This window comes from Elaeis guineensis, chromosome 4 (genome assembly GCF_000442705.2).
Source record: "Elaeis guineensis isolate ETL-2024a chromosome 4, EG11, whole genome shotgun sequence".
Lineage (NCBI taxonomy): Eukaryota > Viridiplantae > Streptophyta > Magnoliopsida > Arecales > Arecaceae > Elaeis > Elaeis guineensis.
Window position 1 is genome coordinate 15,679,063 of NC_025996.2, and position 27,997 is coordinate 15,707,059.

General features: G+C 38.5%; 1 pseudogene; it reads right to left on the reverse strand.

The window, feature by feature from the left end:
• LOC140857258 (hexose carrier protein HEX6-like) lies at positions 1–27,997 on the reverse strand (annotated as a pseudogene).

A 27,997-nucleotide genomic window follows, 5' to 3' on the forward strand; every position in this document is an offset into this window, starting at 1 on the left:
TCTTATTTCTTTCCTTACATGGGCGATATTGCATGCGTGCAAGTTATCATCAAAACAGCTATTCCGTGTTGCTGCAGCCTTGGAAATTTTCTCCAAAACAGACGCTCCCATCGTAGTCATCCATTCATTAATTCCATGGCAAGGATAAATGAATAAATATAATCAGGATGATAGCAATCCACCCCTCAACGATGAATAAACTGGTGGAGCACAGCTGGAAAGATCTCCATAAGGACCATAACAACTAATGCAAACTCAAACCACAATTGTCACCATGAACCTTTCCCTTGCTGATTTCATCACTAGTTAGAAAGGCTCATTTCGATCCAACCATCCTATAGAGGCCTTCAAGACCAAGTATATATGCATGGCTCTTGCTAATCTCATCATCACTGCCGAGTTGTGTCTCCATTACTTTGCCAACCGTCACCAACGAGACCAGCATCTGGATGCCTCCGACCATAAACATAACACGCCGTCATCAAAACAACAGTAGGGATGGTGCTTGTTAACCCTATGACCAATGTCGACATAAGTAAAGAATTCCCAACGAAGCCAATATGCATGTTTCGAACCAAGCTTCGTGTAGATGGCTACGATGCTAAATCCTATGCATGACTTGCTGAATGAATGGGATCGTTGTAGCAGTTATCAGTTAAGGCCCATATTTACGTTGAATCATCTTTCTTAAGGATTGGCTGAAGGTTATTGGAGTGCAACCGGCAGCCATTATATCGTTAATTTGTGCAAGGATATCGGGGGTGCCTCGAATCTTCTGGAGGGTTTCCACAGTGTTCATGGAAGTTTTTGTCTCGTTGGATAAGACTACTAGCTGTCTCAGGGATCAGAAGAGCACCAAGCATGAGACCAAAAGCTGGAGCTATAGCAACTGCAGAACGGATCCATGAACCCCAACCTTCTCTAGTTCTTTGAGTGCCATAGTAGATAAGATTAGCTGCAAAAATACCCACGCGAAGGCGGAGTAGAAAACCTTGGTTGGTTGCCCCTCGAGAATTTGGGGGAGCGATTTCTGATAGGTACAGTGAAATCGCCTGCACTAGTTGTAATCACTATAAAAAAAAAATTTTTTACTGACGACTATTAGTGATGGTAATTTTACCGTCACTAATAATATTTTTTACTAACCACAAATAATGATTAATAAATTTACCATCACAAAAAAAAATAACAATGGTATTTTTGACTTTTAACGATGATAGTTGCGTCATTGATAAAAAAAAATATTTTTTATAATTTGGTTTTAAAATTATTAGTGGCAGAGTTATCTTATTAGTGACGGTATTTTGCCGTTACTAATAACCCTAAATTCCTCTCCTCCTCGGTTTTTACAGTTTTTATCTAATTGCGTGCCCTCGTTTTCTCCCACTCTCCTCTCCTCTTCTCCCGCCAGTGACCAACCCTCTCCCCAAGCCTCCGAATCCTATTTTTCCCCATCAGCAGGCCGACCGACCGTCGGATCCTGCTTCTTCGAGCCCCCGTCCGTCGAATCCCGTGTCCCTCGACTGCCTCCCACCTCCCAAAGTCCCGGCTGCTTCCGGTTCTCCTTTTTTCCCCGCCATCGGATCGGACTTCTCCGAATCCCCGACCTCCTCCCCGAGCCCCTGTCCATCGGATCCCGAGCCCCTCGACCGCCTCCCGCCTCCCCGAGCCCCACCCAACCTCCTCCCCGCCCCGCTCTCCACATTGCCACCTACCGCCAATCTCTGCCGTCACTTTCCTCCCAGCCTTCCCCTCCGATCTCCCCAAGTACTTTCCTTTCCACAGATCGAAGTTGACCTCCTCTTTGCTCTCCTCGCCACCACCTCCCGTCGATGTGTGTTGTCGCTTTCATCTCCATCATCCCCGACGTCGGCCTTCCCCTTTGATCTCCTTTATGTACTTTTTTTCTTTCCGGGTAGCATTTTTTTTCTCTTTTTTGCTCCAAACCATTCCCGAGCCCTCTGAAATCTTTCCGACCTCTTACAGATCCTCACCTCCACTCCGCTCGCCTCACGGTTACTTTCCATACTACAACAGAATAGGATATTAACGATGTAAAAAATTCATCGCTAATAATGAATTTTTATCAGTAATAGTTATTAGTGACGAAATTATCGTCGCTAATAGTTTGTCGCAAATAATAGCATTGTTGATAATTTTTTATGATGAAAAAAATTTTCGTTGTTAAAATTTTTTTTTCGAAAACTATTTACGATGAAAAATATTAGTTGTAAAAAAAGATAATTTGTGATGAAAAATTATATCACTAACAAAAAAATAATTATTTGCAATGAATCATATTCGTCACTATTAATTTAACTAAAAATTTTTATGAAAATAAAATTTAAAAAAATATTAACGAAGTAAATTTTTCATCGCAAATATGATAATTTTCGACATAAATTTTCATCAGTAGAAATTTTTTTTTCGAAAACTATTTATGATGAAAAATTTTAATCATAAAAAAAGATAATTTATGATGAAATATTATGTCTCTAATAAAAAAATAATTATTTACGATAAAACGTATTCATTGCTATTAATTTAATTAAAAAATTTTATAAAAAATTAAATTTAAAAAAATATTAGCGACATAAATTTTTCATCGTAAATATGATAATTTTTGACGTAAATTTTTATCACTAATAAATTATTAATTATTTACGATGAAAATATTTTTATCGCTATTAATTTAATATAAAATTTTAATATTTTTAAATTTATTAAAAAATTTATTTACGACCAATTTTTCATCGTTAATATATTTTTTGATGACCAATATTACGTCGAAAATAATTCCATCGCTAAAAATTTACACATATTTTTTTTAAAAATTAATTTATGAATATAAATATTTAATTTATATTTATAATATTTTTTATAAATTAAAAATAAAAAATAAAAATAAAAAATTTACATAAAAAATTTATAAATAAATTTTATCATTTTATTACATTAAATTAAAATTATAAGAGGTTTAAAATAAAAATAAAAAGCTACATAAATAGATCGTCAAGTATCGGCATCTGCAAAAAGAGAATGGGCTGGGAAAGAGAGCGCTCGGAAGAGCTCGGACCGGTCTGCTGCTGCCTCATCAGCTGCATTATCTGCTCTATCTGTACTATCTGCTCCATCATTTGGATCTGGAGTCGTTGGTACTCGTTGATGTTGGAAATAGTATCCCAAAGCCAATCGTCAGCCTGTTGACGGTTGTGCTCCTTTTGTATTAGTACATGAATTATAAATAAATAAAAGTTATTTTGATATTTTTTCATCACAAATGTTTCATCTTCTAATGAACTCCTGTGTTGTGGTGAAGTCCTTAGGACTATTTAGACTCGACAAAGGAGGATTTGTCGTTTAGTCCTTAAACATGTTCGCGACCAAATGATACGTTGTTACCAAGGACGACAATATTTATCGAGCATAGGTCGTTGTGTGCCATATGGGTTGGTTGTCCTCATAACCAAAGAGTGTGGAGACACTGGTATGGCATACAGGTGAGATGTAATGGTACATCTGCACTGAACGTGACCAACTCCGGAGCTATTTCTGCTGTCAAGATTTGCTCCGATAGGATATGGGTATAAATGTCCCTCCGACCTGAGACCGCCACGGTGACTTGCAAGCAACTCACTGCACTTAGGCACTGGACTACCTGAATTTCTAATTCAGTGACGGAAAGTTGCTGGGTGTAGTCAAGTACTTGACTTGTCGGTGCGTGTGTCAAGATGGGATTGACCACTCCAGTTTAGGAGCTGTGTACAGTCGTGTTTCAATTTAGCAAAACCTTGGCCAGGGTAGTCCTAGTGAGGAGTCACAGGACTAATTGAGTTGAGCACGATTCGGATGATATCATCAGGGTTGACAGTTTAACCCTGAGTCATCCTAAACACAGGGGTCAAAAGGGATGAATTATACGGTAACCATATTCACGTAGGTTCTGAATGTTGCGATTGCGATTATTCGACCTATCCGGTCGTCGGGTACCATTGCTAGATGGTCACTTCGATTAGTACAGAAATTGGTTCCTGTGCTACCGGCTTAGGTTCGAACCTGCGGGGTCACACACATTGGAGGTTCCTTTCTGATCTGATGGCTGATTATGAGTCTTATCTATCTGGAACTCTATGATTGAGAATTAGGATTCTCTAATCATGAGTTCCACACATTTTGGGTACCGGGGTCAAAATTTTGAATTTCGAATTTTGAATTTGAAATTTGAACTCTTTGATCAGGGTTTCATATCGATGGTCTCTGATGCCTGATTGCCCATCGGATTTGGACTCAACATTTATGAGAGGTTTAATTAGTGATTTAATCACTAATTAACTCAATTTGATTGAGTAATTATTTTTGGATCAAGTCCAATTGAATTGGATTCAGTTTGGATTGACCCGATTAGGTTAAATGTTGACCTAATCGCTAAGGTGGTTTAGTCCCTGATTTGATCAGGGGTTAGGTTTAGTTAATTTCTGATTTGATTAGGATTTTATTAAGCCTAATTAAGTCTAATTATGTTGGGTTTAATTTGGTCTAATTGTGCTCAACCTATTTTAAACTAGGTTGGCTCAATTTGAATCAAACCACCTTGTTTTAAATTCCCTGCGTCACCCAACTTCCTTGCACCCATTTGAATTCACGAGAAGAAACTTCTCGTGAAATTTTTCTCACGCAAAACCCTTCCCCACGTCCTCATTTGTGCACCATATGGATGGATAAAATAATTAATTAGCCATTCAAATTCAAAGCATGTTTGAATTTGAATGGATAACTTATCACTTGCCCTTTCATCCTTATCCATTTTGTGCGCCACATTACTTACACGAGAAAAGGTTTCTCGTGAAACTTTTTCCACGCACAAATAGCCACGCCCCTTCTCTTCTCACGCCCAAAAGGATAGGGATAAGTTGGTTTTCGTTTGAATTCAAATTTGATTTGAATTCAAATGTGTAACCTCTTGTCTTTATCCTCTCACGCGGATAAGACACGTTCGACGTTGTTTTAAAAAGAGGAGAAAGGTGGGACGTGCGTAGAAAAATTTGGAGAAAAACTTTGGGGCGTGAGGAAGGCTTCTGCATAAGGTGAAGGTCCAAAACCTTCCGAGAGAAAAAGAAAGAAAAGAGAGAAAATTGGGCGCAGGATTTTTGGTGTGTACCCTAGGGTTTCTACCTAGGGTTCGGGAAGTGAGATTGGTGTGTCACGAGTGTCGTGAGTCCATCAAATTTCAGAGAGAGATCCATCAGCCTCTCAAGTAATTGTGCAGACGATCCAGAGCATCTGAGAAGTCGGCACACATCGATCGAAGGAGTTCGATCAACATCTGCCATCAAAAGGGTGAAATCACGAACTAGCATTCGTGAGGAGCTGATCAGACGGGAGCTTCGTGTGGACGATCCGCAGAGGCCAGACAGTTGGGTGGCTGTGACGTGACGATCAGAGTCCTCTGACGGTGATCAGATTGCGGTGATCGACTACCCGCAAAAGGTGATGTATTCTGAACACAGTACTGTAAAACGTTTACTGATTCAAATTTGAATTTCAAATTTAAATGCATGCTGTTGTATCATATTTAGATCCTAGTGTAGGGTTAATTAGTATTAATTAATGAGATTAATTAATAATTCTGCTGTAAAATAATAATTTTGAAAAGTTTTAAAATTACCATTTTGCCCCTGCACTAAATTTTCGCTTCAATTGGTATCAGAGCAGGTTCTAGAATATGATATACATATGCATGCGTAGATTAAGGTATAATCTATAAGTTTAAATTTGAAATTCAAAATTCGAAATTCAAAAAGATTTGAAATTTGAAATTTGAAATTTGTTAGAAGTTTCAAATTTGAAATTCAAAATTTAAAATTTAAAATTTGGTTGAAATCTCAAATTTGAAATTTGAAATTTGAAATTCGAAATTTGAAATTCAAAATTTGAAATTTGAAATTTGGTTGAAATCTCAAATTTGAAATTTGAAATTTGAAATTCGAAATTTGAAATTTGAAATTTGAAATTTGAAATTCAAAATTCAAAATTTAAAATTCAAAGATTGAAAATTCGAAATTTGAAATTTGGTTGAAATCTTAAATTTGAAATTTAAAATTTGAAATTTGAAATTTGAAATTTGAAATTCAAAATTTAAATTTTGAAATTTGTATATTTAGATATACATGATCCAAGTAGCAAGTAATCTAATTGGGTTGGTTGCCATGGCCGTCCGGTCATAGGAGAAAAGTAGGGTTTAAAGGCCCTCTCTTCCCATTCGATGGGGTCTCCTATGGCGGTAGGGGTGCCGATGCAATTATATCCCATGCCGATGAAGCAGCGAAAGGACTTAATTAAGAAATTTATCATGAATGTGTTAGATTAGATCTAAAAAAAAATTTATGATTTATTTTGAGTTATTTTCTGTTATGAAATGAGCAATAGAATTGTTGTTTATGAAATGTGCTGACCCGTTTGTGAAATGAGTTAACACATTTGATGAACAGAAAATAAAATCTTTCAAATTTGAAAATTGTTTTCGAAATGCCAAACTCTGACCCATCAGCCCAAGTACTTAATTAAAAGAATTAAGTGTTGTCTAGTAGGTCTAGAATTGTGAATTAAGACCTAAGACAATTGCATAAACTTTTGGGTCAATGGGTTAGATGAATTAGGTCCATAATTGGGTTAGACCTAAGGTTAGTTTAAAAAATGGACGAATTGGAGTAATTGGTCAAATCTAATCAAAAGTTGAATTAGATTAGGTCAAGGATACTCTAGACTCAACTTCAATAGTTGTAGTTGAATGGGTCCATGTCTTTAACTAGACCAAGATGGACTTAATTCATGGCTACGCGGTGGAGCTCTATTTACTAAGTTGATCAAAATTAAAACTAATGAACCGATTGGTGTCTAAGGTAAGTTCGGCAGTTTTGACCAGTGGTTCTTAAGCGGGAGCTACTCGCATTGATTCGATCATTGACGAGTTAATGGCAAATCTCCACCACTGATCTCACTTACCTGGCCAATCTGGTAAGTTAGATTTTGATTAGATCACTTAGTGATTAGAGCTCACCCATGTCATTAGGTAAATCAGTATGACTGATTTAGGTGCTCCTAATGTCAGCTTTAATTAAATCCTTTTTAATCTGACTTGGTGAAGTCAGTGGGAGGATTGAAATTGGCTGGATGATTTCTTCTCTACTATTCTTTAATAAAATCCTCAAAAATTATTAGGTCCCTAAAATGATTAAGTTATAATGATAACTAAGTCATAGCCTCCCATTAAGTGAATGATAATGAGTCCATTAGTTCAATGATCATTGGAGGCCCAAAGGCCTGGTGCTCATTGGCTAATGAAATTATTATTCATAATATGATAATTTAATTGAGTCTTTCTGATGGTGGTTAGGTTGGCCGGCCAAAGTCGGGCCTGATCATTTATTGGTCCGATTCACTAAATTAAGTCATGTTAATGGTTGGACCTAACCAGATCTTTTCAGTGGAGGCCAAAGCCTACTGATTAGGTTCTGGGGCAAAATAAATTACTAGAAGTTGTTTAGAGAAACAACTGGTTAAGAACCTACCCATGATGCACATGGGTTGACCAACCAAAGTTGGGCTCGTGTGTAGTCTGTGTGGATTCTAGTACCCATTAAGGAATTAAAGTAATTTCTCGAATTGGAGGATGAGGCTACTAGTTCGTAAAAATATTGAGAAAAACTTTAGACTAAAGTCCAAGTCTTTAGTATTAATTTATGTACTAATAAAGGTCTCGTTTTTCTTTAAGCAGCTATGGCCACTACCCTGTCGCTCCGGTCATTATTAGATAATGACAAGCTCATGGGGCCCAATTTCGATAGCTGGTATCGAAAATTGAAAATCGTCCTTGAGCATGAACGGATCCTTTATGTAGTAACGGATCCAGCACTTGAGGAGCCAGCTCCGAACGCTAGTAAAGTGATCCGAGACACTTACTTGAAGTGGCTCAATGACCGCACCACCGTTCGATGTATTATGCTGGCAGCAATGAATGACGAGTTCAGCCGAAGGTTTGAGAACGCCCAGCCACAGGAGATGCTTCAAATGTTGAATGACTCCTTTGGCACGCCTGACGATGTTGAAAGGCACAAAACTAGTTGTGCTATTTTCAATGCTCGGATGAGGGATGGGGCCTCAGTCACTGATCATGTACTGTATATGATCGAGATGATTGAGCGCCTAAGCAAATTGGGCTTTCCTCTGCACGAGCAGCTCGGTAAGGATGCGATCCTTAATTCCTTGCCCAAGTCCTTCCTCCCATTCCTTACTCATTTTCGAATGACAAAGCCTGCAGTAAACTACCACGGATTGTTGGGGTTGCTGCAGAACTTTGAGAAGGATCACCAACTCCATAAGGAGTCGGTGAATGTAGTGGGAGGGTCTTCTTCTCGTCGTCAACCCTTTGGGAAGGGGAAGAAGAACAAGAAGAAGAAAAATAAGAAGGTGCAATCTCATGCTGGGACAGTTGCACGGGGTCAGACCAAGAAGTGCAAGAATGACCAGAGCCAGGCGGAGTGCTTCTTTTGCAAGAAGCACGGGCATTGGAAGAGGAACTGTCCTCAATACATTGCCTCACTGGATCCGAACAGGCCAAAGAAGAAGCAAGGTAATTATATGATAACTCCTTGCAACTTTTCGATTTGTGATACTACTGCCTGGGTATTGGATACCGGAAGCCCTTATCATATTTGTAATTCGATGCAGGGTCTGCAGGTCAGTAGGAGATTTGATGAAGGCGAGAGGTTCCTGAATGTTGGAGATGGAAGCAAAGTTCCAGTTCTAGCTTTAGGAATCATGAGTCTTGTAATCAATTCTCGTAATGTAATTCTGAGTGAATGTCACTATTGTCCAAGTTTTTTATTAAACATTATTTCTGTAGGCCTTTTGGCCATGTACGGTTATGATTCTTTAATAAAAGGAAATATTTGCAATATCATTTTGAATGGTGTTACAATATTTGTTGGACAATTTTGTGCGCCACATTACTTACACGAGAAAAGGTTTCTCGTGAAACTTTTTTCACGCACAAATAGCCACGCCCCTTCTCTTCTCACGCCCAAAAGGATAGGGATAAGTTGGTTTTCGTTTGAATTCAAATTTGATTTGAATTCAAATGTGTAACCTCTTGTCTTTATCCTCTCACGCGGATAAGACACGTTCGACGTTGTTTTAAAAAGAGGAGAAAGGTGGGACGTGCGTAGAAAAATTAGGAGAGAAACTTTGGGGCGTGAGGAAGGCTTCTGCGCAAGGTGAAGGTCCAAAACCTTCCGAGAGAAAAAGAAAGAAAAGAGAGAAAATTGGGCGCAGGGTTTTTGGTGTGTACCCTAGGGTTTCTACCTAGGGTTCGGGAAGTGAGATTGGTGTGTCACGAGTGTCGTGAGTCCACCAAATTTTAGAGAGAGATCCATCAGCCTCTCAAGTAACTGTGCAGATGATCCAGAGTATCCGAGAAGTCGGCACACATCGATCGAAGGAGTTCGATCAACATCTGCCATCAAAAGGGTGAAATCACGAACTAGCATTCGTGAGGAGCTGATCAGACGGGAGCTTCGTGTGGACGATCCGCAGAGGCCAGACAGTTGGGTGGCTGCGACGTGACGATCAGAGCCCTCCGACGATGATCAGATTGCGGTGATCGACTACCCGCAAAAGGTGATATGTTCTGAACACAGTACTGTAAAATGTTTACTGATTCAAATTTGAATTTCAAATTTAAATGCATGCTGTTGTATCATATTTAGATCCTAGTGTAGGATTAATTAGTATTAATTAATGAGATTAATTAATAATTTCACTGTAAAATAGTAATTTTGAAAAAGTTTTAAAATTACCATTTTGCCCCTGCACTAAATTTTCGCTTCAGTTGATGCATGCAGTCAACTCATCAGCTCGCTGCTCAGCTTGCCTCTGCACCTCCGTCAATCAATGATCGCAGGCAGCATAGATGTCAATCCTAGACGAGCGTGAGAATGAGGGAGCACTGATCCCATGCTCTAGACTCCTAACATAATAGGATCTCGTGCCAAGCATCTGATCATAGATCTCGTCATATGTGTGTACGGTTGAGCCCTCAGAGATAGGCTGGGATCTCATGTCTATCATATGGTCCTGAAAATTAAAGTTATAGCTATTTTAATTTCATACTGAAAATCAAGCTGTGAATAAAAAAATAATTAAAAAAACTTATAAAAAACTCTTGGCTCCCCGTCATCCACTCCTTTAACAGTCGTTTGTCAGTCTGCTGGTAGATATTGATCCTACTAGAAAGCTCGTCACTCTCTGCATCTCTCTACAAATTGAAAATAATTAATTAAAAATTTTTTAAATAGTTAGAGAATTAAAATATATTAATTAAAAATTACTTACCGTCTGCTTCATATGACGAGTGAATGACCTCGAACCTTCACAATGCGATACGGTCTGTTTCGCTCGATTCGTGGCATTCTGGACACATCATCTCTATACAGTTAACAGTCAAATTAATAGGTAATAAATTAAATTTAAGAATAAATAATTCAATCATTAAACTCTAAAAAAAAAGTTTGGATGTGTAACATGATATGCCGGATCCTCATAATGCAAGCATATGAGAGCCCAATCATCCATAGTCATGTCGTCATAGGGCCGCTACCATGTTGCCTTCACTTCATGATCCTGTATTATATGGTACCAATACTAATGGATGCGGTGGTGATACTTCTTGAAATACAAACATAAATGAGCATTCATAGCTCGCCACACGCGATCCTTCTCAAAATCAATAATATCAAATACATCCTGCCAATAACAAATATTAAAAAAATATTATGCTAATTAAATATTTATAATATAATTTATTTTACCTATAATTGGATATAGAAAATCTCTCTCTGAGCCCGTACAACGTGACGCCAATCAAAAAGCATCACGGAGGCATAGCTGCGGCATATGATGCCTAGCTCGGTCTGTTACGGCTCGCACCATCCCCTAATGGGTCTGGTGTAGCCGGATGGTATCTCAATATGAAGATGCTGTCTCGGGTACTCACATCTTCAATGCTCTAGAGTGAGATTTTTCGATGGACCTCGCCCTCACCTCATCACTGATGGAGACTGGCTTGAAACAATAATAAATAAATCATTAATATGATAGCTATCCAAATAAAAAAATAAATTTTATTATATAAAAAGTATAATAATATCACTCGGATCCACCTCACTCGAACCCGTCTCACTGAGATCTGTTAGTGCAGGATCCTCTAGCGACGGAGCTAGTGCAGCAGTGAAAATCGATGAAGGCGCCTCAGTCTTCGGGGTGGATTGCGAACGCGAATATCGTTGTTTATCTCCTGGTGCCATACCTGCAATTTTGACATATAAATAAATATAATATTAAATAATAATAATAATAAATAAATTATATTCTAATGAATAGAATTATATCGCATATCATTATTGCAAAAGAAGATTGAACAAAGAATATAGATCTACTCATCAATATTCGTATCTTTCTTGATATGTAGGTCCTCCTCCGAATCATAATAATCGACATATGTATCATATTCTATCTCATCATCATTTATGAACTGATCGTTGCCCTCTGACTCATCAAGATTAAATACAAAATCAGCTTCAACTTCGTTGGACAACAGATCAGCCTCATTCAAAGGAGTTGTTACAAGTTCTTCATCAATAAGAAGCTCGGTTAATATTTGTTCTTCTTCTTGAAAAGCTTTTTCTTCATGTAAATCTGAATTTTTATCCATCTCTAATCGGGTTGATATGTCATATACGCCTCTAGATATTATTTTTTGTATGGTATACCAATTACCACGATACTTTAGATCCTTCAAATATATTACTTGTTTTGCTTGAGTTGCTAATATATACGGCTCATTCTGGTACCATATTCATGCAAAGTTTACATTGATAAAATGTGGATCAATATGAATACTAATTTTTTTATTACTAATATTCCACCATTCATACTGAAATAAGAATACAGAATTATTAGATTCATACTTCAGTTCTATGATATCTATCAGTATATTATAATATTCGATATTTTTTTCTCTTTTATATCCTATCGTAGCAATCCCACTATTCTGGATCCGTCATTGCATCTCAAGCTCCCTTGTTTGAAATCTTATTCCTCAAATGATACAGGATACGTAGTGGTTAATCCTTCGATCGGGACCACATGCTAAATCGTACAACTCATTGGTCGCATCCTCTTCTTTATTGAAATACTTATATTTCATCTACACCATAATATAAAAAATTATATTGATTCAAATAATTATTTTTATAATTATTAAAAATAATGTATTACTAGTGCAACTTACAAGATTACTAAATTATTTTATAAATTTCCTCCAATATCGATCATCAGTATCTGTATTATTCTTTCTACATAGTATACTCTTGTACTCACTGCAATAAGTCATAATTTTTAATTTTACATCGATATAAAAAAATTGCTTAGAACATTAAATAGTATGCTAAGATGGTACTTACTCAATGAAATCTTCAATTTCATCACAATTATTTAGAACATAGAAATATATCTTGGATAGCTCATTCACGTCCATAAATTCATATCTCTTTCCACCAATGGATCGAATCATTTGTTTAAATATAGACAGCATCAGTTCATTGTCACCCTATTTATGGTCTGCGTTATGATCTGTATGATTGAATCTTATTTTGATATCATCAAAATATATCAAAAAAAATATGACACACTTCATAGCTACGTATGCTTCCGCTATAGACCCTTCAGGCCGTGCTTTATTACGTACATACTTTTTTAAGATATACAAAAATTTATAAATTTAAATAAATTTAAATTTTAAAAATATATTTATATCTTATAACTGATATGATAAAGTACGTATAATTTTTTTTATCTTTCAATAGGATACATCCATCGATAATATACCGGTCCAACCAAAAGAGCTTTCTTTGAAAAATGAATAGCCAGGTGCACCATAACATCAAAAAATAATGGTAAAATTTTTTTCTAACTTACAAAGAACGAGTATGATATCTTTCTCAAACTTCTCAAATAAGTTAATCTTCAATTTTCGACAACACAGTTCTCAAAAAAACACTCCCAACTCAATCAATGCAGTTTGAACATCACCATCCAAATAGCCACGCATGACTACAGGAAGCAAGTTTTGCATTATCACATGGGTGTCATGACTTTTCATGCCAGAGATATTGCCGTCGTTGTTCCCAACACATCGCGATACATTTGAAGTGTATGCGTCAGAAAATTTTATGGCTTTGAACCATCTACAGAAACTCTTCTTTTTTCTCACCAAACAGCTAATAACATATAGATGGTACAAAAAATCTATCACCTCGATGAACTAAATACAACTCCGATCGGATTTTTATTTTTTGCAAATCAAGACAAGCTTTTATACTATCTTTTACTGATGATATTATCACAAATATTCTTTTCAATATGTATTACATCCAGATTATGATGAAGTAATAGTTGTTTCCAATACAATAGTTCGAAAAAAATACTTTGTTTTGTCCAATTCAGCTCAGTTTTAGTACACTTCTGCTTGCAAGTACCCGATGTTTTCTCAAATTAGACATTTTCAATGACTTCAAGTTGTTCTAAAATTTTTGCTCCACTTAACTCCTTAGGTGGCGGATGCTGGTCGGACTTACTGTCAAAGTATTGATTGTAATAGGTCCTCCAAGAATAATTACTAGGTAGAAACCACCGATAACCCATGAAGCATATTTTTCATCCATGCTTTAATTGTAAGGAGGATACATCCTTGTTGCATATTAGACATGCCAGATATCATTTGATGCTCCACCCAGATAAGTTTTCTTATGTAAAAAAATCATTTATAGTCCATAAAATCGAAGCATGCAACTTAAAATTTTTTCAACTCACAGAATCATATGTTTGTACTTCATTTTTTCATAGCTCCTTCAGATCGTTGATTAACAACCGTAAATATACATCAATTTTATTATCTGGTACTTCCAGACCTGAAATCAACAGTGACATAAAAATAAATGATTCTTTCATGCACTTTCAAGGTGACACATTATATACAACTAGCATCATAGGTTATGTATTGTAGGAAGTACTCAAATTGCCAAAGAGATTAAATCTATTTGTCGCTGGACCAAGCCGAATATTACGTTGGTCACTCACAAAGTGTGGATGCTTTGCATCGAAGTCTTTCCACACTACGAAGTCGGTCGGATAGCTAAGTGTGTTCTCCTCCAGAACCCACTGCTCATAATGCCATCTCATTTCTTCAGCTATTTTTGTGGACATATACAACCTTTGAAGTCTTGGAATCAATGAAAAATATCTCAAAATCTTTTAAGATATCTTCTTTTCTTTCCTATTATCGATTTTGTACCGAGACTCACTATATTTTGGACATTCAGTTGCCTGTTCGTTATCCTTATAAAATATATACAGTCATTTTTGCAGGCATGTATAGGAATATAGTCAAGTCTTAATTTTCATATGTATATTTTTACTTCAGAATATGATTTTAAAAGTCTCTTTCCATTGGAAAGAGCTGCTTTAATCAATATCAAATTTTGATCAAATGACTTCTGACTCCATCGGTTAATGATTTTAATATGAAATAATTTTATCAAAAACTCTAATTTGGAGAACTTTGCATAATTTGGGTATAGTGGCTCTCGTGCATCCTTTACAAGCTTTGCAAACTGTTCAGAAGTCCCTTCTACCTCAAGTCGGATATTGTGTTCATGATCAGAATTACCTTCAGATGCATCAGTACTCGTGCATATATTTGAATAAACACCCTGATGTAAATTATTTAATAATTCTCCTATGCTATCATATTCGACAGGTTCAGCAGCATCACTATCATCTTCAGTATCGTCATCGTCACACATAACTTTATTTGGATCATCCTTTTCAAGCCATATCCAGCAAGTATACTTCTTATCCATACGACAACATAGCAGATGCTCTTCAACAAGTGTTATATGATGATATACCATATTGACATATCTCTTGCATGGACACTTTATCCGACTTGCACTATCAGCTTTATGCTATGCAAACTCAATAAAATCTCGAACATCTTTTCGATATTCAAGTAAAAAAATACTTCTAATATTCATCCAATTTTTGTTAACATCCATTTAATAACAAACACAAAAACCATTATAAATAAAAAAAATTTCAGTAGTATTCATCCGAACTGGATCCCGACCTAGATTTCGGATCGAATCCTGATCTGAATTTCAGATCAAATCCTGATCCGGATCCAGACATGGTCATTTTATACAAAACAGTACGCATTAAAGAACACAGATAAAACAGTAACATAGAAAATCTTCTTCCACCAATTTAATGAAGCAAAAATACATGATCCTATACATTTCAAATTATTACTAATAGGTATGGCCCTATCCCTTTCAGAAAAGTAATAATCTTATTATTGTTATTAGTCAATATTCTGTTTCATTATTATAAAAATTTTGACAGCATCTCTCTATGGTTCTCCAAATATACGACGTAAATATGGTACCTACAAACCCTATCTACTATATACCCAGAGAACAGTGGACAGATAACTGCTGAGTATCACATAATGAAATAAAATATCAACTATTAACAATAATAAGATTATTTTTTTTTTTAAAAATTCGAAAATAAAATATGTAAGAGTGGATCTCGATCAAGATCGACTCTTGAATGAAAATCTACGGCTCAATGCAATTTACCTACCATCTCTGAACATACATTCAAAGATGGATTTCTATTTTATCAAAAAAAAGTAACTCTATATTAAATTTTTTTCATCAAAAATTTTAGTAGAATTTTCTCTAAAATAAAAATATTTTTTATATTTAATTATAATAAGCAAAAGCATACAAAATAGTACATAAAATAATTAAATTGTAATAAGCAAAAGCAATATGCATTGTGTTAGTAGAATAATAAAAAATTTATAAATTTCAAGAGTAACACTAAAAAATTTATGCAATAAATATAAAATAAACTATAAGTAGTTGAGTATGCAAAATAATATTAATACAAAATAATAACAAGAAATCCAATCCCGAGGGCCTCGATGGTTTTTTATTTTTTTCTAAAATAGTTTTTGTCTAAAAATAATAAATAATTTTTTTTTATTTTTTAAAAAATATTTTTTATCTAAAAATATTTTTTTAATAAATATTTTTTTTCTAAATGAGCTCCGGACTCGACCGTCCATGGCCCCCCCTCTTGTGGCGTCGGCGTTGTCACTAGGCCTGCAAATGGGTCGGGTCGGATTGGATCTTAAGTGATCCCGATTCGATCTGATTTTTTAATCGGGTCTTGATATTAGATCCATACCCATTTCGATAAAAAATCGGATTGGGTCGGGTCGGATCTATGATCGAATTTATTGACTCATTGGATCATTTGGATCGAATCGAGTCCATATATAACCTGATCCTAATCCATGAAATACGGATCCGGTTCAGATCCGATTCGGATCGGATCAGATCATGGGTTTAATTTATTTGTAACCTACCATCAGTGAATACTAATGCTGGATGACAACTAAGAAAGATCTCTTTTCTTTTTTTTTCTCTAATCCTCTAACTGTAACTTCTAATAATTAATTGTATTGGATAGCAGAGGAAAATAAGTGATTTTTTAGAAAAGTCAAGATTCTAGAAGTCCACACAAAAAAGAAAAGTAAAAAAAAAATGAATTTTATATAATGATATAATTATTTCAATCTAAAACATCATATAAGAAGAATATTTATACATGATTAAAAATGAAACTGCATATATTGTGGATGACACAATATCTGTGTATATTAAAGCATGCTCTGAAATTTTTTAAAATCAATAAAATGAATTAGAATTCAAGAAGTCCTCTTACTTTTGTACCTCATGGCACGGTAAACAAAAATCAGAAGGTTTAGAAAACTGAGCCCAATAAGAAGCCAAAAGAAATAATCGGGATATCCTTCATTTAAATTATCAAGAATCCATCCAATCTTTTTCTTTGGATTGTTATAAATGTTACAACAGTCAGAATAAAAAAACTGACAGGTTTGAAAAATTTTTAGTTTTGAAGATTTTTAGTTTGAGAATCAAATAGAGAAGACTGAAGGGTTTGAAAAATTTTGATCCAAGCCCAAACCCCTATTTGAGTGAGTCACTCTAATTGGATTTGGATCCTATATTTGGGTCCGGATTGGGTCTGATCGAATCGGGTCATGTATCTTAAGATCTAAATTAACCCAAAAGTCTCTATGGGTCACGTCGGGTCAGGTTCAAATTCAAAAAATCCAGACTCGATCCAGAAAAAAAAAATGGGTCCAATTTTTGAGCCCGACCTGACTCCATGGGTCTTTTAAATAGGTCCGGATCGGATCTAACCAAGTTGGATCGGGTTGGATCATGGATCAATCTGACTCATTTGTAGCCTTAGCCATCACCCACCCCACACCGCCCAGACTCGACCCCCGCGACCCCCGCTCCCATGGTGCCGCTGCTATCACCCACCCCTTGCGATCCACCCCCCACGGCACCGCCACCCTCTCCAACCCCCCGTGATCCAGATCCCAACTCGGATCCTGATCAGATCCTGATTTGGATCCCAATCTGAATTGGGATCTCGATTCAGACCCTGACCTTGATCTAATTCGAATCGTGATCTATATTTCATTTTTATTAATTAAATAATAAAATATTTGATTGATATTTTTTTATTTTTCTCCTCTTTGTTTCTTCCCTTCCTTCCTTTCCTCGTTTATTTTTTTTACTTTTTTTTCTTTTCTTCCTTCCCTTCCTCCCTCCCCTGCCGACCCCTCCCCAACCCCGTGTCTCCCCCAACCGCCCCCAAACCCCATTCCGACCCCCGTATCACCCCCGACCGCCCACTCCCACCCCTACAACCCCCTCCCTGACCCCGTGTCGCCTCCAACAGCCCACGGCCCCCTCCCTGCCCACATGTCACCCCCGACTGCCCCCCGACCCCATCCCCGTCCCCGTGTCGCCCCTGACCGCCCACCCCCACCGTGCAACGTCCCTCTGTCGGCCGACCCTCTCTCCACCCCCATGTCACCCCCGACCGCCCACGGCCCCCTCCTTGCCCCCATGTTGCCCCTGGCCACCCCTCGACCCCCTCCCCATCCTGGTGTCGCCCCCGACTGCCCACCCTCACCCAGCAACGCCCTCCGCCCCCCGAACCCTCGGCCCCCGTGTCGCCCTCGGTTGCCCACCCCCGCAACCCCCTCCACCCCACGGTGGCCCGATCAACCAAAAAAAAATGACGGATCATACCTGTAGGGCAAGCGATGGTGAGCGACGGCGAAGCCAGAGAGGCGTCGTCCGTGACGACCGATGGACGCGACGGCAGAGCCAGAGAGGGAAAGGGAGAGGGAGAGGGGGGAGAGCTCGGAGAGAGCGACGGGAGAGGAGGGTTTCACGAGAAAAAAGGGGGGAGAGCAAGATGAGAGAGGGAGAGGAGGGTTTCATTGTCACCGACGATGGAAGGGACGTCGACATGATCTGAATTAAATAAAAAACTATTAGCGACAAAAATTTTTATCGCTAATACCATTATTAATGATGAAAAATTATTTTCATCACTAATAAATTTCATCAAAAATTTTTGCCACTAAAAAAAATTTTTCTCTAAAAAAATTTCACTCAAAAATAAATTATTGACGACGTAACAAAAAAATATTGTTGTTAATTAGACTATTAGCGATGAAAATATAGTTTCCGTTATTAATAAATTCCATCCAAAATTTTTTTTTCTCTAACAATTTTTCCTTCAAAAAAATAAAAAAAAAATTAAAATAATTTTTTTGATGAATACATCTTTTCATTGCTAATAATTTTTTGTTCACAATAATTGATTAAAATAATATTTTTAAAATATGGTTGCCGATGAAAAATAAATTTACATCATAAATATATTTTTATAAAAAAATTTATAAAAAAATTTAAAGACTATTTGCAATAAAAATTTATTTTACGTCGCTAATAATTAAATATCTTTCCAATAATAATTTTATAATAAATTAATTTTAGATTTTTTCATCAAAAAAAAATTTTATCCAAAAAATTTAACCAAAAAAAATGACCTTAAAAAAATATTTGTGATGAAAGATAAAATTAATTTTCTTTAATCAAAAAATTTTTGGTCTAAAAATATTTTTCAAAATAATTTAATCAAAAAAATTAATTTTTTATTAATCAAAAAAAATTTATATAAATAATTAATTTATGATTTTTTTTAAAAAAATAACGTATATAAAAAATATAATTATGATGAAAAGTTTAATTTATGTTGCTAATAATTGTTATAAGAATAGCTCTTCGGCTTCCGCAATGTAATGGGCGCTATGGGAGATCGATAGTTTTGAGATCTTCGATCTCCAAAGAGCTCATTTTCTTCTTAAAGTCTTCGTTTCGGAGGTCAGAGTATAAAAATATCACGGTGATTTTGAGATCGTAAGAAAAATCCATCAAGAATGAGATTTGAAGGATAGAATAGAGATAGAAAGTTAAAGATCCAGAAGCTTGTATATTGCATGTATGTGAGGATCGAGCTTGAGAAATTCAAGAGAAATTATGTGAGCATCAAAATTTTAGTAATTAACCAGAATCAAAGCAGATTTGTGGGTAGTACAAGTTGTATTGTAAAGTACAAGCTCATATGCTTTATATTGCTAGAAAAATGAGTGCTCGTATTATTTATCTTCTCATGATTGAAACTCCTACAAAGATACATTTGAGCATCGATCGATGCGGAAAGCATGGTACCTTTCGAGATCTTGAAAATCATGCTAGAATGCGCTGCTTAACTATATGATTTCTGCATGAAAGGAGACTCCTTTCATACAGCTTAAGGCAGACACTCTATCAGAAAGATTCATTGATATCACTATAAAAAATAGATGCAGTTGTCTTATACAAAATCAAAAATTTAAATTTTTTAATTTTTTTAAATTTTTAAATTTTTTACATATTAGTGATGAAAATATTTTGATCGTAAATAATAGTATTTATGATGAAAATAAATTTTTTATTGTAAATACTTGATTATTTATAATAAAAAATTTCATCGTAAATAATAAGCAACTTTTAATTTTTTTTAAATTATTAATTTTTTTTAAATATTTATGATAAAAATAGTGTCATCATAAATAATCTATTATTTTTGATAAAAATTTTATTTTTATCAAAAAACTATTTATTTATGATGAAAATTTTTTATCGTAAATAATAAGTAATTTTTAATTTTTTTAACTATTGACAATAAAAATATTTTCATCAAAAATAATGATGAATTTATGATGAAAATATTTTTTTCATCATAAAAAAATTTATTTATGATAGAAAATTTTTATCATAAATAATGAGTAATTTTTTATTTTTTTAAAATTTTAATTTTTTTAACTATTTATGATGAAAATATTTTTATCATAAATAATAAGTATTTATGATGAAATTTTTTTTATTGTAAATACTCAATTATTTATAATGTAATATTTTCATCACAAATAATATATATTTTTTAATTTTTTTAATTTTTTATTTTTTTAAAATATTGATGATGAAAGTATTTTTATTAAAAATAAATTTATTTCTAATGAAAAAATATTTTCTGTCATAAATACTTAAATTATTTATGATAAAAATATTTTTATTATGAATATTTAAAAATTTAAAATTAAAATAAATATCATATTATTTATGATGAAAATATTCATCACAAATAATACGTATTTACATCGGAATAATTTTTCCATCGCTGATAGGTAACTATTTACGATGAAAAAACTTTTCCATCGTAAATATTTTATTGTTTATGATGAATTTTATTTTTCATCATGAATACGATTAGTGGCAACGAAAATATTTACGTCGTAAATAATTCCATCGTAAAAATGCTATTTTCTTGTAGTGCCATCGACCTTCACTATCTCTCACCGTCTCCACCATCGCCTTCCTCCCCACCGACATTGGGCTTCCCCCTACAATCTCCCTCAAGTGCTTCCTTTTGTTTTCATTGATTTTTTCTATATTTTCTTCATTTTTTCTCTATTTCTTTCATCCTCAAAAGTCCTAAGCGAGTGGAAAGCTTGGAGCAGCCGAATAAGGAGGCTTAGACGATGGCTACAGCTTTGTGCTGGGTAAGTTTTTGCCTTTTTTTTCTTTTCATTTCTCTCTTTTTTGAAGATCTATGAGAAGGAAAGCATTTGAGGGACATCAGAGGGGAAGCGCAACATCGATGATGGTAGGGAGGAAGGCGACGACAGAGATCAGCTGGAGGTGGCGGCAAGGAGAGCGGAGTAGGTCGCCATTTGTCTTTTCTCTCCACTCCAGCGGTCCACTCAAAATCCATCGAGAACCTCCTACATTCGATTTAAATCTATGTTTTCTCCTCTCCTCCCGGATCTCTGTACCCCATCAAGAAATTGATCACCTCCGGTGGCTCCCTTCATGGAAAGCTCACTCTCATCTCAAATAGATATTTTTTTTATGGATTTTTTTTGACTATTCCCTTCTAATTTCTCTCCATATTTCATGTTTTTTCTTCCATCCTCCGACCTCCTTTGCCTGTTCTCCATCGATGATGCTAACCAAACACGGATCTTGCCTCTTAGCTTGCATAGGTAATGTTTCATAGCTCCTTTTTTTTTTCATTTTTTTCCATCTCCCTCTTCTCTCTGAGTTCTCTGATAATCGAACAAACCCTAAACCTAATTCCATCCTAACCCTAACCCTAGATCTAACCTAACACTAACCTCATCCTAACTCTAACCCTTAAGAACTGAACCCACTGCTAATACATTTCGAAACCCTAAACATAACCAAATCCTAACCCTAATTCCTCTCTAACCCTCAATCGGATCCTACTGCTAACCCTCCTGTGAACCCTAGACCTAACCTAACCCTAATCCTAATTCCTCTCTAACCCTTGCCCCAAGCCAAACTCTAACATGATTCTAATCCTAACCCTAAACCAATCCTAACTCAACCCCACCCCTCACCTTGGTTAGACCCGTAACTCAATTCTGATACTAACCCTAATCAAACCCAGTATTAACCCTATTCCAACTTAACCCCAACTCTACCACTAACCGAACTCTAGACCTACCACAATCTATAAACTCAATCATCTGAAATCCATTAACCCATCCCTCCAACCTATTAATCCATCTCTGAGACCCATTCTAACAGCAATCTCTATCCAAGTTCATGGGCACTGAAAGGCTGCTGCACCACAACGGCAACCGTGCTTCGAAATTTTTTTTTGAGATAGTAAGGCTATTGCATCATACCAGCAACTGTGTTCGAACTCTCTGACTGTCCCTCCTCCGAAATAATGTTATAAAATAAGGAACGGAAGGCTGTTGTTACTAAAACAGCAACCCTTATATATAGTTGATGAGAAATCGAATTAGATTTCTCATATGATGCTAAAAACTACATGATATTGATGGAGAATAAAAAAAATTATCTGATCCTGCTTTGGCTACAAATTTCTGAGCTCAAAGCAAGGTATGGTGAGTGGTATTATTTCTTACTGATTGTTCTTTTTTCTTTTTTTAATTATTATTTTTTTGTTGTTTCATTAGTTTGCTTGAGAAGAAATTCAAAGAATTGAGTCAGAAAAGATGAGTTGCATATCTTTTTCTTTTTTGTTAGTTTGTTTGATCATTCATTATGCTTTGTATTCCCTTATTAGCTTAATCGAATGATGTCGATGCGAATCTGACAATTTCTAGATTTTGGGAGGAGAGCTCAATACAGCATAACGAAATTGAGGTTTAAAATATGAACTTGAGATTTGATACAATATAATGAAGTTATCGATTGCACTTAATAGGTAAGACTATGAATCTCATTGTCATTTTTTTTATTATTAATTTTTTTATTATATTTTAAGAATATATTATTATTTTTATAGCTTTTGGTTTGTGAAAAAAATAATTTTTAAATCTATACAGAAAAATATCTTATCTTTTATTTTTTTATTTTTATTAATTTTTTAATATTTTTTAAATTTTTTTTATCTTTTCCATTCGTAGAAGTCTCAATCGGATGGGAGGCTTGGAGTAGCTGAATAGAAAAGTTTAGATCCATCTTAATAGGATGAGAGGCTTAGAGCAAATAAAGTAGCTTTCTCTCCCCCTCTCCATAAAATTTAAAAATAATTATAAAATAGATTTAAAATATTTAATTATAATTTTTTTTAAAAAAATAAAAACTATTAGCAATGGTATTAGAGCCATCGCTAATAGTTTTTTTTTAAATTTTAATTAAAAAAATAAAAAAACTATGCATTGGTAGTAGTGACGTACTTTTTGTCACTAATACTATTGCTAATTATCATTATTAGTGATGAAAAATTACCATTGCTAATGATGATAATTAGTGATGAGGTTATTTTTGTCAGATTTTTAGCGATGGTATTTTACCGTTAATACTATTAACGATAGCAAAATAACTTTTTATAGTTTGATATTTTTAGTGAATGAACTTTAAGAGATGAAGTTATAAGAAAGAACTTTCAAAAGGTTATATTAATTATGGTGAACTCGCATATAAGGTAGATTTTAAGATGACTAAACATAAATTCCACATTCTAGTCATCTCTATAATTTAATTTTGCTTGTTTCTCATTCAGTGGATGTCAGGTTCATAAAAAAAATAAAAATAAAAATAATTATAAACTATAAGTCAGTTAATTGTTGTGAGGTGCCATTTAGATTTTTTTTCCCCTCAAAGTAAAGATTTGATGGGGCAGACAAACAAGTGTCTCTATTCGAAGTCACCTGCGAGACATGGCAAATTTTGAGATTCGCATGGACTCCATGACCACTTCCAGTGCACCATGAAGCATATGATGGTATGTACGCATCTCAAAAGCCACCATGGATGGTACGGCAGGGGATGCGGAGTAGAAACTCGCTTTCGCCTGGCAACTGAAACTAACCGCACATTGTCCTGCAAGTCCAGCGTGCCTATGGGGTTCATAAATATTGCCACGCGAACCATGCTGCTCTTCTGCCCTTCGTATAGCTGGCAATGCTCAAACTGGCCGGTGAAGTGGTTGACCATGCCATGTCCCTTTTTTCTGTTTGCAATGTGAGAAGGTGGTCTGGTCCAACGTACTCTGGACGCGCTCAGGAGCCTACGTGGTCCAATGTACTCGCATGCGATTGTCGCCACCATCACCGTCCACTCTCTAGAGCCCAAGCTGCAAAAATTGGATTTATGGTGGTTTTTAATATATAGGTGGAATGAGCCATACATATCAGTATTTAACTTGCAATCCATGCCTTAAATTAGCCACCTGTTGCGGCCAATCCCCTCATCGTCTGATCGCCGGGAACAAGCGCCTGCAAAAGAAAGCCCGCACTGACCGGAGGCGGCTCCGGCGGAGACCCTCCGACGGTCAAGTCAGAGAGGAGACTAGGCAACAGTGAGAAGAAAGCAAAGAACTCAACGAGAGAGAGGGGGCGCAAGCCTGTGTGTTTCGGAGGCCTCTAGCACTGTAGCCTTCCCCGATATATATAGTGGAGCATAGTATGGCGCCGTCATTAATGGCGCGGACAATTGAGGAGTTGTCAACTCACTGTAGACTGTCAGAGTCGCCGTGAAAGTGTCACATCGCCGTGGGGCTGTCAAATCACTAGGGTTGACAATGTCCTAGGCGGGATGATGCCCTTAGGCGGCAGTGCCGCATGCTGCTGTCAAGACTGACAGTCTCTGGTAGTGGTACGGCGATCGGAGGAGTCGACCGACCTTAGGTCGGTGGCCAGCTGAGTGGCATCGGCTGGAGATTGGGACCCCTCCGACGGTCAGTCGGGCATGTTGCGAGAGTCGGCCATCGGACTCCCTGGTGCAGTCGGTAGAGAGCCGTTAATCGGTCGGTAATGGCGCCCGACGATCGGTCGGTCGGTCGATCGGTCGGTCGGTCGGTCGGGTATGCCCGACTATGAGTCGGCATGAGCAGGGTCGGTCGGTAATCCCCAACAGTTGTCTCCCTCCACTCCTCAGTCGGACGGCGCGCTGGCCGATGTCTTCGTTTGGGCAGTAACATCGGGCGAAAAGGAGTAGATTCACTGTGTGCCAAGTTCCGACCGTACCGGGGGTCGATATGATGTCAGGCGTCTCATGAATGCCGAGCGATTCGCTGGCGTCAGATGTCCGGTCGGTGTCAGATGTCCCGTCGGCGTCAGACGTCCTGTCGGCGCCAGGTGTCATGTCGGCGTCGGACGTCCTACAGGCGTCAGATGTCCCGTCGGTGTCAGACGTCCTGTCGGTGTCAGACGTCTCGTCCCATCGGGAAGGAGAACCGCCATTCCCGCCGTCCCTTCGGGGATACGAAACGTCGCGGCCTTTATGCCACATGGCGCGCGGCCATTGGGACGGATTCGTTGGAGCGGATGGAGGTGACGTGGCTCGATCTGAAGGTAGGTGCGTCGAACCGTCGGGCCGACGGACGATCCGGATGATGCCACGTGGCAAGATCTGGGGACTCCTCGTTGGTCGTGCCTTCATCTCGACCGTCGGGGGATACTATATATACAGGGTCGCCTCTATTCAGTTTTTTACCCCCTTCATTTCGCTGTCGAGACTCTGCCCGCGTAATTCCTCATCCCAGGTACTCTCCTCCGCTTTCGTTTTTCTTAGTAGTTCCTTCTCCCTCTTCTGAGGGCCATCATCATTTTCACCATCTTCTTCTTCTTTATTCCCTACCATTTGTTTCAGTCCATGGCCAGAACGTCTCCACGAGGTGGTCGGTCGGGAGAGCCGACTGACGACACTCGATCGACCCCGGAGGTGGAGGTCTCTTCACTTTCGGGGCCGAACGTCGATCGGCTCCGAGAGCAATACCGCATCCCGGGACAGTTTCGGCTGTTCGCCCCTGGTGCCGACGGTCGAGTTAACAGCCCGTCCGAGGGCCAGGTGGCCTTCTACTTGGAGGACCTCCGGGTCGACCTTCATTTTCCGATTTCGGAGTTTGTCCGAAACATTCTTGACTATTACGGGCTGTGCCCGGCACAACTCGCGCCGAACTCAGTTCGGCTAATAGTCAGCTTCGTGCTTCTGTGTCGGCTTTTGCCGACCGATCCTCGGATCTCCCTCTTCCGAGCTTTCTTCATTCTCCGACCCCACCCTAAAGCCCGAGGGTGGTGGTACTTCATTCCTCGGAAGGGGCTCTCCTTCATTACTGGTCTTCCGTCGTCCATTCACGGATGGAAGAACCAGTTCTTCTTTGCATCGTCTTCCACTCCTTGGGGGTTCCCTATCCGTTGGGAGAATCCCCGAACTGAGCCGAACGAGAACAGTCGGGTGGAGGCTGAAGACCGAGAGGACTTCCACCGGCTGAAGGACATCTTGGTGCCGAAGCAGAGTGAGCTCATCACCGAGCAAGCCCTGTACGACGCTGGCCTCAGCCCGGTCCCCCGTCTAGGTCGGTTTTTCATTTTTCTTGCTCCTTTTTCTTCTTTTTGTTTCTTCCTTATGGTACTGACCGTCCGTCGTTGTTTGCAGATATACCGCCGAGATCACGATTGACGGCAGTTGACGTACGTTAGTACGCCGTCCGAAAGAGGCCGGCGCAAGGGGTCGGACCGTCGCGGCCTCCCAAGAGGCCCCACGCAGCTCCACTGAGCGAACCGACTGGGTCGGGGGCGGAGCCCGTCATCGCACTGTCGGCGCCGACAGTGCTTGTCGAAGTCCCGTCCGAGGGACCGTCGGGCGAGGGCGCCGCTTCGCCCGAAAGAAGGGCGGCTGAGTCGGTAGATGGCGCGCCGGCCGCCCAGCAGGCAGAGGAGGATCGGGGGGAGGCTCACGAATCCGAGCGACCAGCGCCCGCTGCTGCCGCGCCGTCGGTCGAGACTCGGTCGGGCTCAAGCCTGCCGTCGATCTCCGACGTCAGGGCCTGGGCGTCCGACCGAGGGAAGGCCCCTATGGCGTCGGACGATGAAGGACGGTCGGTCGATGGAGGATCGACCGACTTCCCACTCCCCGAGGGTGCATCGGGCCTGGCCAACCATGACTTGGCCAGGAGACTGTGCCAGGCGCTCCTCCTTCCTGCCGACATCGATGCGATGAAGAACCAGCGTGTCTCCGACATGCTGTCTTCATTTTATCCGATGATGATCCGGGTGAGTTTCCCTTTTCTTTGCCTTCAATGCAGTTTCCGTAAGTTCGGTCCCTTAACGGTTGGCTTTGTTTTGTGCAGCTGGTCTTCAATATATCCGAGCTAGAGGCCGGATATCGGAAGTTCGGCGACATGCGTGCGGCTTGGAGGGACAAGGTCGCAGCCCTTGAAGCTGACAAGGTCATCCTGGTCGACCAGCTGCAACAGTCGGTCGACCGGGAGGGCCAACTTGAGGGGGAGGTCTCCCGACTTACGGAGGAGGTCTCCCGACTCAAGGGAGCCTAGGCGACGTCGGAGTCGGAGCTACAGTCGGCCAGGGACGACGCAAAGAAGAAGTCCCGAACCGTCCGCCGGCTTCGGCACGAGCGAGACAACTTCGCCAAGGAGCTGGAGGCCGGACCGCGAGCAGCTCCGAGTAAGCCTCGAAAATCTTGCCAAGGCCGAAGAAGGCTTGTCCATCGCCCAGGCCGACGCAGACATCGCGAAGGCCGAAGCAGAGTCGGCGAAGGAGGCCTTGGGTCGGGCCGTCGAAGACTTCCGTGACTCGGAAGAGTACCGAGAAGAGCTTCTGGAGAGCGGCTTCCTTTCGTACCGGGTCGGGTACGAGGATGCTCGGGAAGCCGTTCGAGGCCTGTACCCAAAAATTGACCTCAGCAGCATAGTTCTGCCAGAATCGAAGGCCCCAGCCATGGAGGAGACGGTCGAACCAGCGTCGGAAGGCCTTTCCACCAGGGCGGAAGCTGAAGAAGACGTAGAGCGAGCTACTGAAGATCAGGCGGCCCCGACTGTCGAAGCCAGAGCAGATTCGCCGACCGTCCCCCAT